We start from the raw sequence: 12,841 nt of genomic DNA on the forward strand, positions 1-12,841 counted from the left end.
CTACACCTTTTTCCAGGGGCCTGGAAAAATCTTCCCCTTAAAAGCATTTTATTTATCCCTGGGCATAGTAGCACATCCCTGTGACCCCGGCACTCAGGAGAAGAAGGCAGAAGAATCATGGGTTCCAGGTCAGCCTGAGCTACAAAGAAAGATTCTGTCTCAGAAAAAGTGTTTTAGTTGTATATGATACTATTCCATGACCTTAGAAACATTGTACTATCAATGTTAATATACTGTATACCAGCATTTCACTGTGTTAGTCGTCTCAGAACATGGGACAGGCTGGGAGGTGTGGCTGCAGAGAAACATGCTTGGGTGGTTCTTAGGTAGGGGTTAAGTGGTGATCCCAAATTTATGAGTTAGATAAATCAACAAGGCTTTGCAACTTTTCCCCAATAGGGAAAGAACTTTCAGAATTGGGGGAAACAAAGACCTGCCATTACTGAGTTGGAAAGAATGGGCAGCAAGGTGGGTGAGAAGACCAGAGAGTGAGAAGGCGGATGAGAATCTTGAGGGACCAGCAGACTAGGTTTGGGATTATTGGTGCCTGATATAATCTACAGATTAGTTCATATTCTTCCCCATTTTTGTTATATCTAATGATAAAAATCATGCACCCACATGTGCCTTTTATATTAAGCCACAAGGGTCCCCTTTATTCCACCTCCCAACTCCTAAGTTGTGTGCTTCACTACTGCTCAACAAGGCCCACCCAGACCTAGGGGCTATGGAGGCTACTCAGCTGGTCTGTTTCCCTCCTTCCAGAGAGCCACGTCCTTTCAGCAACAACCTATGCCTGAGTCCTCACTCTGCATACACACCAATAGGAGCAGACAGCCGCACCCACCAGGGGCGGCCTTTGTCCTAGGGAAGAACAGTCCTTACTTAGAGGGTGCACTTTACCACCCCACCCGTTAGTGATGTGTGTATAAGGAACAGAACCTGGGCGAGCAGAATGAAGTTCCTTTTTTTTCTCAGTTACTTGTGGAACCCAAGTCACGGTCCCTAACATGGAGGGAGACAACACATCTCTCAGTGGCTGTCAGCAGTGGCATCCTGGCTAGATAGTATGATCCTCCTGGACCAAATAATCCCATGGAGAAGCACAGGGCTTGGTTTGTGTGTGCTGCTAACTGGGAAATTAACTGGTTCTTACCAGATGGCCCCTGCCATCAGCTGTTCCTGCTCTCCTTGGTCCCAATCGAACTAACACACTTATTTAAAGTTCAAGCCAGCACTTACATCAGCATTATGACGTTGCTTACAATTTCCGGCCTGGAGGATGTTTACTAATTTAAATCAGTAGTCTGGTGATCAAAGGGAGAGAGTTCATCGTGTGGGCACCCAGCCAAGGAAACCCATGGTGATTTTTCCTGGCATTTCCTCTGACCCCAGGTATGGAAGGATTGATAATGTGAGAGCAAAGGTGGGGTGTGGGGGGGTGAGGGGTGGGGCGGGAAAAAGCGTGGCATTCGATGGGCCTGAGAAGTGGTTTTGACAGACGCGTGCAGTCTGACAGCTGGCGTTTCAGCCTGTGTCTTAGGTGTATTCTGAGGCCTTGCTGAGAGGCAAGTAGAAGCCTGGGCATATGACCAGGACGATAGAATTCCAGCTCCTGATGGCGCGTTATTAGCATGTGGACATGCAATAGATTCACCCCCACTTCGTCTGTGCCCTTGGTGGGTGCGGCTGCCTGCTCCCGTTGACATTATGCAGAGTGAGGACTCAGGCCTAGGTTGTTGCTGAAGATGACAGCTCTCTGGGAGAGAGGGAAACAGGCCAGCTGAGTAGCCTCCATAGCCCCGAGGTCTGGGTGGGCCTTGCTGAGGTCTGGGTGAGGCATAGCACTTATAAATTTGGGGAAAAGAGTAGACTTTTTGGTTTTTTTTTTGCCCTATTTGAAATTCAGTTTCTTCAGAGATTCTCTTTGAAGGGCCACTCCAATGCTTCTGAAGCAACAGGGAGGAAGTCTCTGGCTTCCATAAATAAGGCAACGCTATGCTGGTACTTCTGCCCCTGTGCAGGTTCCACACTGGCATATTCAACTAGACACAAATAGGAAATATATATATATATATATATATATATATATATATATATATATATATATATTGTGGAAAACTGCACCTTTGCAAAAAAAAAAAGTATTGACTTTTTCTTGTCACTAATCCTAAACAATACAGTAACAGTTATTCAAATTCATTTGGGGATTTAAAGTCATTTCCAGATAACTTAAGTGCGGAAGATGGTGTCTATATAGGGTCTAGCTGAACCATGATACGTGTGGACTTGAGCATTTCTAGGTCTGGCTGGCTGTCTCCTCTTTCTGTGTCACACAGTAAAAAGGTCCGGTTGGAATCACACCCACAAGGCATGGCCTGATGGTTTTCAGACCAAAGTGCTAATTTTAGGTTTCTTAGTTATGCAAATTAGCTGTCACTCAAGCAGAGCACCAAGGATCCCACGGAGGGGCTGGTCAGTCAAAGCTGCTGAGGCCTGCTTTGGGCGTCTGGGTGGAGATTTCTGTGTCGCACTTGGGCTGGAAGCTGCTTCTCTGTGTTACCGTCCAGTTTTGCTGAGAGAGTAAAATCCGTGTCCCATAGGAGGCGTCCCTCTGTGGTGTGCACAGCGGCTTCACCTCAATTGAGGCAAAGCACACAGCTCTTTGTTGCGCCTGCTTTTCCATTTCTAAAAGGAGGGGGATGGTTGGTAGAGACATGAAATGAGGTCACATTTAGAAGTGCTGGGCCATTGGAAGGGCTCAGTGCCATGGTGACTATTGGGACAGCTCAGGGCACACAGATCACACTTCGGTGCAATTCTAGAGTCTGGGCTAGGGACTTGATGTACAGGCTAATATGACCTTGGATTCTTTTTTTTTTTTTTTTGAAATTAATTTCTGTGCTAGGCCTCTCATGTCTTATCCCTTGAGCCCTTCTTTCTGGGCCTTCTCACCACACTCTTCCACGGTTTCTCCCAGTCAGGAGAGGCTAACTGCCCCGACCAGTCATTTTCCCTGACCACCAGCTCTGTGTTCTTTTGCTTCCGTAGTTTAAAAGGAAAAAAGGAAAAGAAGAAAAGAAACCAACCAAACAAAATGATCAAGCAACAAAAATGAAAATCAAAACAAACTGGCAAAAGAGCGATAAGACAAAAAAAAAAGTCAAAATACAAAATGAAACAAAAAGCCCGCAGAAGCATGCCAGTTCTGTGTTGGTTCTGTGTTGGCCGGCTATTCCTGCTGCAGAGCTTAGGTATGGACATACATTTGGGTCTCCCAGGACTGCCCTGTGAGTTGCTTTAGACACTCAGATTGTTCTATTCTGTAGTTATAGCAGATGACCAGTTCTGAAAGGCCAGACTCTTGTTTGTGGAACAAACTAGGGACTGGGAGAATCTGGAAGCTGCATTTTGAGAATAAGGTTTCCTGGTGACAGGATGGCTTGGGAAGGATGCTAGAGCAGCCTTGCCTGAGAGCAGAAGACAGGATAGCGAGATGGGGCGGATGGAAGTAGAAGGCCTTGAGAAGACTACGTCTAGTGGGTTTCTGAATGACCCTGCTCAAACTTACATCTCTCTGCAATCAACTCACTCCCTTCCTGGGGAGGGAACCGTCCCTCCTGTGGGTCCTATGCTCTGGCTTGTTTTCTGTGGTTTAACATTTTATATTTCTGAAGAGACTGGGATTTTAGAAGCAGAATCTGCTGGTTTGTTGGCTCTCAGTGGGTCATGACTTTTTGCTTCTATAGTGTTGAAGGGACTACTGAGGCTTGTTAGTTAACCAGGGCTGCCACCATGTACCAAATTGAAGACTGGGAGCCCCAGAAATTGACTGTCTCCCCGTTCTGGAGACTTAAATGTGAGGTCAGGGTAACGTAGGCTGCAGGGTAGCGTTAGGTTCTTGTTTTGGTTGGTGATAGTGTCGTCTCCCTGTCTCTCATTGTCTGTCTTCTATGCTTGTCTGTCTTTGTGTCAGAGACCTACCTTTTAATAAGAGCATCAGTCCGGTTGGATTAAGTGCCTGCTTCATTCCAGCATGACATCACCCTTTACCTAAGAACATCTGCAGTGACCCACTTTCAGGGCACTTTGATGCTTTTTCCAGTCAGAAATAGGAGGACCATCTCTGCATACACCTCCCACAGCACATCAAAAGCCAGTTTTCCCCAGATCCTGTTTCATCTTGAGTGGAAATAGGTGTGACATTGTCAGCTTGCCCTCCTCTCTGTCTGTGGGACTGGCTTCCACGCTGTAGCCTTGCCACCTTCATGGGCTTAGTTAGGAGTGTGCAGTCATGATGGCTCTTTGAATCCAACGGTCTGAAGTTGGCAAGCCTTGGTTTCTTGTGGGTCATTCTTGAGTTAATTACACAATAATTTATCTACTGAATCTACAAATACATTTTAATGTCTCTGGAACTTTCAGGTGGTAGGCGAAGTTCTGGAATTCCTTTACAGAAACCACCATCATATGGCAGGTGCTGTAGACACGGTTGATGAAGTCTGATGTCATCCTGTTCTAGCTTCTTTTTTGTTGCTATGACAAAGCACTCTGACTAAAAGCTACTTGGGAAGGATTTATTTGGCTGCACTGTGCTCTGACAGTCCATCAGTGAGGAAAGTCATGGCAGGAACCCGAGGTTGGAGCCTGGAGGCAAGATCTGTGGATGGGCTCTGCTTACTGGCTCCCTCTGGCTCTTACTGGCCCCCTCTGGCTCTTACTGGCTCCCTCTGGCTCTTACTGGCCCCCTCTGGCTCTTACTGGCCCCCTCTGACTCTTACTGGCCCCCTCTGGCTCTTACTGGCTCCCTCTGGCTCTTACTGGCTCCCTCTGGCTCTTACTGGCTCTTGCTGTCTCACAAGTTGCTTCCTGTTGCTGGGAAATACACCATGACTAAAAGATAAGGGTTGTGGTCTGTCATCAAGAGAAGCCCAAGTAGACACTCAAGGTAGGAGTTTAAAGCACGGAGGAATGCTGGTTACTGGTTCTATTCCCCAGGCTTGCCCAGCTACCTTTCTTGGACAGCCTAGGCCCAGCTGCCCAGGAATGGTACCATCTGCAATGGTTACCATCAATCTTCAGTTAAGATTTTGCCCACAGACTTACTCACAGGCTAATCTGATGGAGGCAATTCTTCAACCGAGGTTCCTTCTTCCCACATGACTCTCGTTTGTCAAGTTGTCATAAAATAGCCATAACAGCTTCCTAAGAGTTGAGATCATAGGTGTGTATGAGCATGCCTGACTAGAGCATGGTGGTCTCATCTGGTGCCTTGTAAATGCTAAGCAAGTGCCCTGCCCCTGAACTCCCTCAGCGTAAGCACCAGGTAGAAGACAACACATTTGAAAAATTTCTTTTAAAAATTTCCTTGATTAAAAGGTTAATACTGAGAATTTACCCATGGGAGATTATTGGACAAGTAAATATAGTTTACACATTGAAGTACTTATTTCAGAGCCTCTATCCACAGGGTTGAACCTAGGGCCTCATACATTATAGAAAAACACTTGCCCACTGAGCTCCGTGCCCAGGTCTTGTGCTTTTTGATACTAGTCAAACCCAGAAGTCATTTAACACCAAGGCTCAGTGGATAAATTAAATGGCTTATGTTGCCATGACTAGATGTTGAAATGCAGTCATTAATATAGAATATATATTATATATTATATATTGATATAGAATATATGAACATTGCTAGTATAACATTTCTAAGATTATGAAATAGTATCATATACAAATAAAACTTGTTTTTATGAGACAGAATCTTACTTTGTAGCTCAGACTGACCTTGAACCCTTGATTCTCCTGCCTCCTTCTCCTGAGTGCTGGGGTCACAGGCACGTGGCACCATGCCCAGTGATAAATAAAGCACTTTTAAAGGAAGCAGTATTTCCAGACACCTGGAAAAACACGTAAGACCTACAGAAAAATACTGGCCATAATTAGCCCAGGCGGTTTGGTTATTAATGACATATTAAAACTACTTTGTCCTGTTTTCTGACTTTTGGGGGTATTTTAAGACAGAATCTCATAATGTGAGGTTAACCTCAAATTCAACGTTCCCAACATCTCTCTTCTTCATCTTAAACTGCTGGGATTATAGTCATCATTTTCTGACTGTTTTTCAGTAAGTTTTTTTCAAGTAAAGTAACTGTGAATCAATAGGATTGCCTTTGGAGTTTCTGATGGTCCTGAGGAAGATTTTCTTTTCAGCTCCACAGGTCTTGAACAACTGACTTCACAACGAACATCCATGCTTCAATCAAGAGGCTCACAGTGGGCAAGCCACGAGGGGACCCTTCTGCTCCCCATACATTCTTAGACCCACTCTACCTGGTTGGCTGATCTTCCATGCTCTCCTGACCCTGATTGGCACTTTGTGTCTTAGCCCATCTGGATGAATCGAAAGTCAGCCATCCCCATTCCAAAAAGGCTAACACCTTTGCCATCTGCTTGTGAGGCTTTGAAAGCATATGGTTCAGCTCAGAGCACCCACATTCCAGACCGCCTCAGAATTTCTGCACTTCATCACCTCCGTCAAAGCCTGCCTGAAAGAAATCAAAAGCAGTCTTGATGGCAGATAGTTTAGAACTCATTTTCACCTCTGGATGCTACGATTTCTGAGTCAAGTCAAACCAACGAACATTCCCATTCTTAGAATGTTATGTCAAACTGCTCCTAAAATTATATTCATTGGTTTCATTTTATTATTATCCAAGAAAAACAAGATTTTCTGAAAAGGTCACCATGATGTGTTCTTGCAGAACTCTTTGGAACACACCGTGAGACTTGGGAGAGGATCATGTAGAAGCCCGAAGTGCAGGGACATGTATTTCCAAACAGTCTCTGTTCTCTGATTCTCTATGCCTTTTAAAAAGCACCGATTCTCTCAACAACTTTATTAGCTCTGTAAGTTTTCATGATCTTAATAAGTTCTTTTAATGGGAAGAATGCCAGGAGTTCATTGCTCTTTCTTTTTCTTAATGGTTTGAAGGCTCCCTCTTCCCTGTACAATGGTGACAAGAACAGTACCTCTACTGATAACACACACTAACATGTACACTGCTAGCAATTCTCCTCTGGCTTTCCAGAACCTGATAATAAGAACAGAAATGGTTTCAGGTCAAATGCATTTTCCAAAACTACAAACAAATATAAAGAACCGGCCCCTTGAAATGAATGGCACAAGGCTGAATTTTCATAGCAAGATGCAGTCTTTTCAGCCAGGAACATTTGACAATATCTGTAGATACCCATATCTGTAGATGCTGCAAATAGGGCAGAGGAGTGTTGCTGGCATTTAGGGGGTAGAACCTAGGGATGTTGCCAAATATCAGTGCCTACAACCTGAAGAACTGCCTAGTTTGTATGTGAGCCAGAAGGCTGAGGACAGCTGGATCAAACTGTCAGCTTCTAGAGACTAGGACCAGTTATTCCTAGGACTAGTTATTCCTGCCTGCTACAGCTGCTCTTGGAAGTAGTTTTTAAGTTTATTGTCTAAAATTCCCCTTTTCTTGTCTTGAGATAACCATTCATGTGTGTGCATGCACATGCATGCGTGGGTGTATGTTCATGCGTGTGTGTGTGTGTGTGTGTGTGTGTGTGTGTGTGTGCGTGCATGGAGTCCAGAGGAAAAAGTTGACTGTCCTGATCTATCACTCTGGAGACAGGGTCTATGACTGAACCCAGAGCTCACCCTTTCAAAGGCTGCCAGGTCAAAGAGGTCCTGGGTCTTCCCGCTTCCACCCCCAGCACGGGGTGACAGACACCATGCGGCCACATATAGCTTTTGAAAATGTATCTGTTAGGGATGTAAATGCAGGTTACTATATCCAGACAACAAGCACTCTTACCTACTAAGTTCCCCAGGGTAACCATTCTTTTTTTTTCCTTCATATTAAAACTTATTGAACCTCAGACAGAGTAAAAACAGTAAAACCATACAAAACCAGTCTCTGTATTGTTTAGCAATGGATTCATATGTGATAAAGACAATAACACCAGTTTTACCAAGTTTTGTTCTTTAAAAATAATAATGCTGGAGTGACCGCAGCCACTAGTCCAGACAGAGACGGCTAGAGCGGTGTAGATTCCCCGCGGTGAGTGGTGCAGAGCTGGTGGGAGCGCGTCCCGGACAGGCTGGTACCAGCCTTGTGACCGGGAGAGTCAGGCGGGCGGGTGACCAGGGGCGGATAAAAGACTTACAGGACATAATAAATAGACGTAAGGCTAAACATAAAGGTAAACATTTATTACTTAAAGGAGAGACAGACAGACAGAGAGACAGAGAGACATGGAGACAGACATAGAGGAGACACGTGTACACACGCCAAGAAAGGGAACAGAAGAGAGAGTTAAGATGGCGATGGAAGGTCAGAAGAGAGGTCAGAAGTCGCTGGGAGTGGGCATGGCTTGCCCCTTAAAGGGACCAGACCAAAAGAATAACACCAAGATCCAAGAGTGGTTACATCTCTGGAGGATTAAAAAAAGAGACTCAAATGTATAGACAAATTCTTTGACTCGAGTGACTTAAAAAGGCAAATATGTATTCTTTAAATTGCATCATAGATATAAGCTTTCCACTGCAGGTGTAGTTTGGTGCTAGTGTGCTTGGCTAGCGTTCCTGAAGCCCTGGTCTCTCCCTGGCACATACCTGTGTAGCTGGCACACACCTGTAATCCTGGCACTTGGAGAAAGAATAAATTAAATGTTATCCTTGGTGACATAGTTCAGAGGCAGCTTGGGGCTACATAAGAAATGTTCACACAATTTTTTCCTCTCCAGGCAGAGGCCAGTTCTGGTCTTTTCTGCTCCTTAGCAGTCAGGGTGACTGTGCCTCGAACTCTTCGGTGCTCAGGATGCTCCTCCACCAAGGGTGCGTCTGGGAATGAGATGTGGCTAAGCCTCCGTGGTCAAGGTCTGGCTCAGACACTGAGGCCTGTTCTTCCTGGTACATCCTTCACCTGTGCCTGCACCCATGTCTTGTGCTGTGGAGGCTTGTGAATTGGTGAGCCCAACATGGCCCCTTAAGTGTAAGATGAAGTCACCTTTCTAGCCAATACCTGGCACAGGACTGGGTCTGGGTCTATTGAACACCTATGGAAGATGCTAGCTCTTAGGGAAGAAACCCACTTTGGGGGCAGACATATTTGGGGTTCTGGCTCTGCCACTGGGTGGCTTGGCCAAGTTCATTATCTCTTTTTTTTCAACTTAATAAACCTTTATTGAGCTCCTACAAGGAGGATGACTAAAGGCCAAGCTCCTTTCTGTTAGTTTAATGCTCAGTAAAATGGCCGACTGAATCCAGAAGGAGTTCTCGACAGCCAGGGTGAGTTACCAAAACAGTTATTGTCCCCCAAAACCAGAGGGGAGGGGAGAGGAGGAGAGGGAAGAGGAGGGGAGGCAACTGGAAACTGGGTGGGTGCTCACACCTGTAACTCAGCCTAGGTGCCCCAGTGAAACCCTTTCTCAAAAGCAAAACCAAACAAAGGTCCGCAAGATGGTTCATGGGCGAAAGGTGCTTGCTGCCGGGACTGACAACCTAAATTCAATCCTAGGACCATGCACACTAGAAGATCACTAACTCCCCAAAGTTGTCTCTGACCTCCACACATGTGCAGGCAATAAATATACTTTAAAAAAAATACATAAGTGAAAATCTGTAACCTGATACCTGGGCCAGGTAGAGAAGACGTTATGGTGGGATTGGCCCTGAGCCCTCCCATTCCCCAGACCAAACTTATAAACAGCATATACACTGTGTTTATTGGGGACATTCAACCCCAAGGTGTAGGAGGGAGATCAAGCGGAAGGAAAAGAATATAGTGACCCAAGGCAACACATTTCCATGATGGACGCTGAGTCATGGCCAACCTTGAAGGGTGTGTCTGCAGGCTGCTTGGGAGGTCTCCCCAAACTGCTGTTGGAAACAAACAATACTTGCAACAATTCATGGGGATGGAAAGAAAGAGTATCACTACCTGCCTCTCTCCAATCTCCCCTTCCCTGAAGTTTCCCCCATGACTATCAGTGTCCTTATGAAACTGCTTTTGGCTTGGTTTTGGTGGGCCCATGGAATGCCAGATGCCATGTCCTGTAGTGGAGCATCCTGGTTAAGCTCTTGGAAGAGAAACCCTAGGCACAAAGATGGTGAAGGCCAGAGGGAGCCTGCTGCGGTGCACGGAATGGTTTCAGTACCTTCTATACTAAGATATCTTTCCCATGGTCTGGCCCTGGACACTGTGGAAGGCCCAGGGAGAGAACATGGGTTTCAGGGAACAGGCAGGCATGAGAGTGTTCCCTGCTGATAGGAGAAAAGAGCTTCCTAATTAAGTCCAGTCCATGGCTCCATCTTCTCATCTGGCTAAATGGCAGAAGTCACTAATTCCTGAGAGGCACCAGATTTTGAGGAATCCACAATGGTGTCAAGAGCTTCATGTGAGCTTCCCCAACACTTCCTGTCTCCATCTGAACTTTTAACTACCCCAGAGATGACTGAGTCTTGGGACACAAAGTCTTGGTTTAGAGAATCCAGGAGCAAGAGGACCACTGATCTGTCCATCCGTCTGTTTGTTGTTGGCCTGAGGTGTTGGGAAGTGTGGCATGCGCTGATGAGTTTTTGGTGTTGCTTGAGATGGTTGGATCTCAGGAACTGTCAGCCACACTTTGAACATTTATGTGGTCGGTCTCTGGTGTGGATCCATCTACGTCGTCCAAGCTCATCAGAGCAGAAGAAAGATTACGTCCAGCCTTCCCAGTCACACGCGCAGGGCAGGGCTTCCCACCTGTGTGTTTACGCTGATGACTCATGAGGTGAGAGCGCCTGGTGTAAGCTTTTCCGTGGTTTTCATATGAGCAGACAGAAGGCCTTGAAGCTTGAGGCTGTGGGAGACCAGCTTCGACAAAAATACCTTTCTTCCAGAGTGGAGGCGTGGGAATTTAGAAATATCGTAAAGAATACAAAGACGTGAACGAAGATAATAAAACACAGAGACACCTAGGGTAGTATTGGGAGGGAATTTCAGTGAGTACTGAAAACTCACCTGTGTTTAATTTCCAAGAGCTCAGTATATCCCTGATATCAAAAGGTAGGAGTAGAGCAAAAGGACTGCATTAACGTACAAGTTGAAAGTCATGGGGTCCATTCATCATGCATCACTCATGCCCTAGACTCATGCCCTAGACCAAATACTCTGTAAGCAAACCACTCCCTGGGTGGAATCCCAAGTTATTTCCATAAAGGGAAGTGGAACTTAGTTGGCTCCTTAGACTTTTATTTTAGGTAGGGACACCAACTACTCTATTTCAAGAGCAGGAGGGCTGGCAACTAGTCACACCTGTTGACGATAGCCTTGAGAGAGCAGAACTCTAATTTACAACTAGGTGGGACTTTTGTTTGAGTTAGAAGCCCAATAATCTTGAATGAACTAATAACAAGTCCCAAACTCTCTGACCTTTGGCCTCTTGGGGTCTCCCAGATGCCTCTCCTGAAGCACTGGGGCTCTCTGTCCCCTATGAACCAGGTGTGGGCTGCTCAGACACGAAAGATCCTTCCTGGGAATTTGACTGTGTCACAAACGAGTCCTGAGAATCTAAAGTCAGCAACAGCTGAAGCCTAGCTGGGGGCATCCCAAGATTGTAGGGATTTAAGTGCAGCATCCGATCCATCGAGGGAGGCGTGACACAGTCCCTACGGGAAGCCATGCCTCGGACAAGCAATAGTCTGTTGTTTAAAGAGCCTGTGGAAGCAGGTACTGTTGAGGGGACAGGATAAGGCATTGGTGGGGCACTGCTGTGGGCCGTTACTGGGACGCCGCTGGAAAGCGGAGCCTGGCAGGCCACTGTGAGGCATCAGATTCTCACTGAAGGCTATATTCACTCCCACCAAAGTACCTGGACTCCCTAAGGACATCGTGTGCGATGCCTTGTCAATCATTCTGCCTGGTTGGTGGATATACCATGGCTGACAATACATCTGGGAAGGTGTAGGAGGCAGCGGGGGAGGAGTTACCTCGCACCATGGTCGGGTAGGGACAGAATGACCTGTGGCCCCCCTTCACCCTCATTCTGCGTGGATTCCTCAGCAGATAACATAAATGATTTGATTCACGCTGAATGGCGGCTGGCTGATGAACTCCGCTGTTCCCAGAAGGCACTGATGCAGCTGGTGTCGACTTCTTATTATCCTTGGGAGGCTGACATGCGGGAGCCTGGCATGCAGCAGGACACTCATCTTCCTGCTCCATGTCGGCCCAGGTGCAGCTTTGGAACAGAGGTCTGGTGCCGATGTAGGGAAGTGTCCTAACACCACTACCAGGGTAACCATTCTTATGTCTTGGATTTTATTTTATGTGTATGTGTGAGAGCACACCTGTGCAGAATCACGAAGGACAGAGAGAGAGAGAGAGAGAGAGAGAGAGAGAGAGAGAGAGAGAGAGAATGAGAGAGAGACAGAGACAGAGAGAGACAGAGACAGAGACCTATGACTGATGTTAGGAATTTCTACGACCTCTCTTCTTTGAGGCAAGTTCCCTCAATTGACTCTAGAGCATGCTGGTTCAGCCTTGTCTGCCTAACCTGCCTAACCAGGTTGCTCAGGAGTCCTCTACATCCTAAGCACTGCAGTTATTGCACAATGGCCGCAGAGGCAGGCTTTTCCATAACTCTGAGCCTCCGAACCCTAGTCCTCGTGTTTGCAGGACTGACTGGTGCATTAACCACTGTGTCACCTCGCCAGCCTCTCTCACATTGTTTACACTGAACTGGACCTGGATTCAGAGTGGAATCTTTAACCATGCTTTGTTTTGTGATGATTATATTAAGGGTCCTGCCAGTGATGTCG

At 46.3% G+C, this 12,841-nt stretch overlaps 1 pseudogene; it reads right to left on the bottom strand.

The window, feature by feature from the left end:
• Positions 1 to 11,511: 11,511 nt before the first annotated feature.
• LOC125392023 (Krueppel-like factor 17) lies at positions 11,512 to 12,245 on the bottom strand (annotated as a pseudogene).
• Positions 12,246 to 12,841: the final 596 nt, after the last annotated feature.

The sequence above is a fragment of the Myodes glareolus genome, chromosome 12 (assembly GCF_982192425.1).
Source record: "Myodes glareolus chromosome 12, mMyoGla1.1, whole genome shotgun sequence".
Classification (NCBI taxonomy): domain Eukaryota; kingdom Metazoa; phylum Chordata; class Mammalia; order Rodentia; family Cricetidae; genus Myodes; species Myodes glareolus.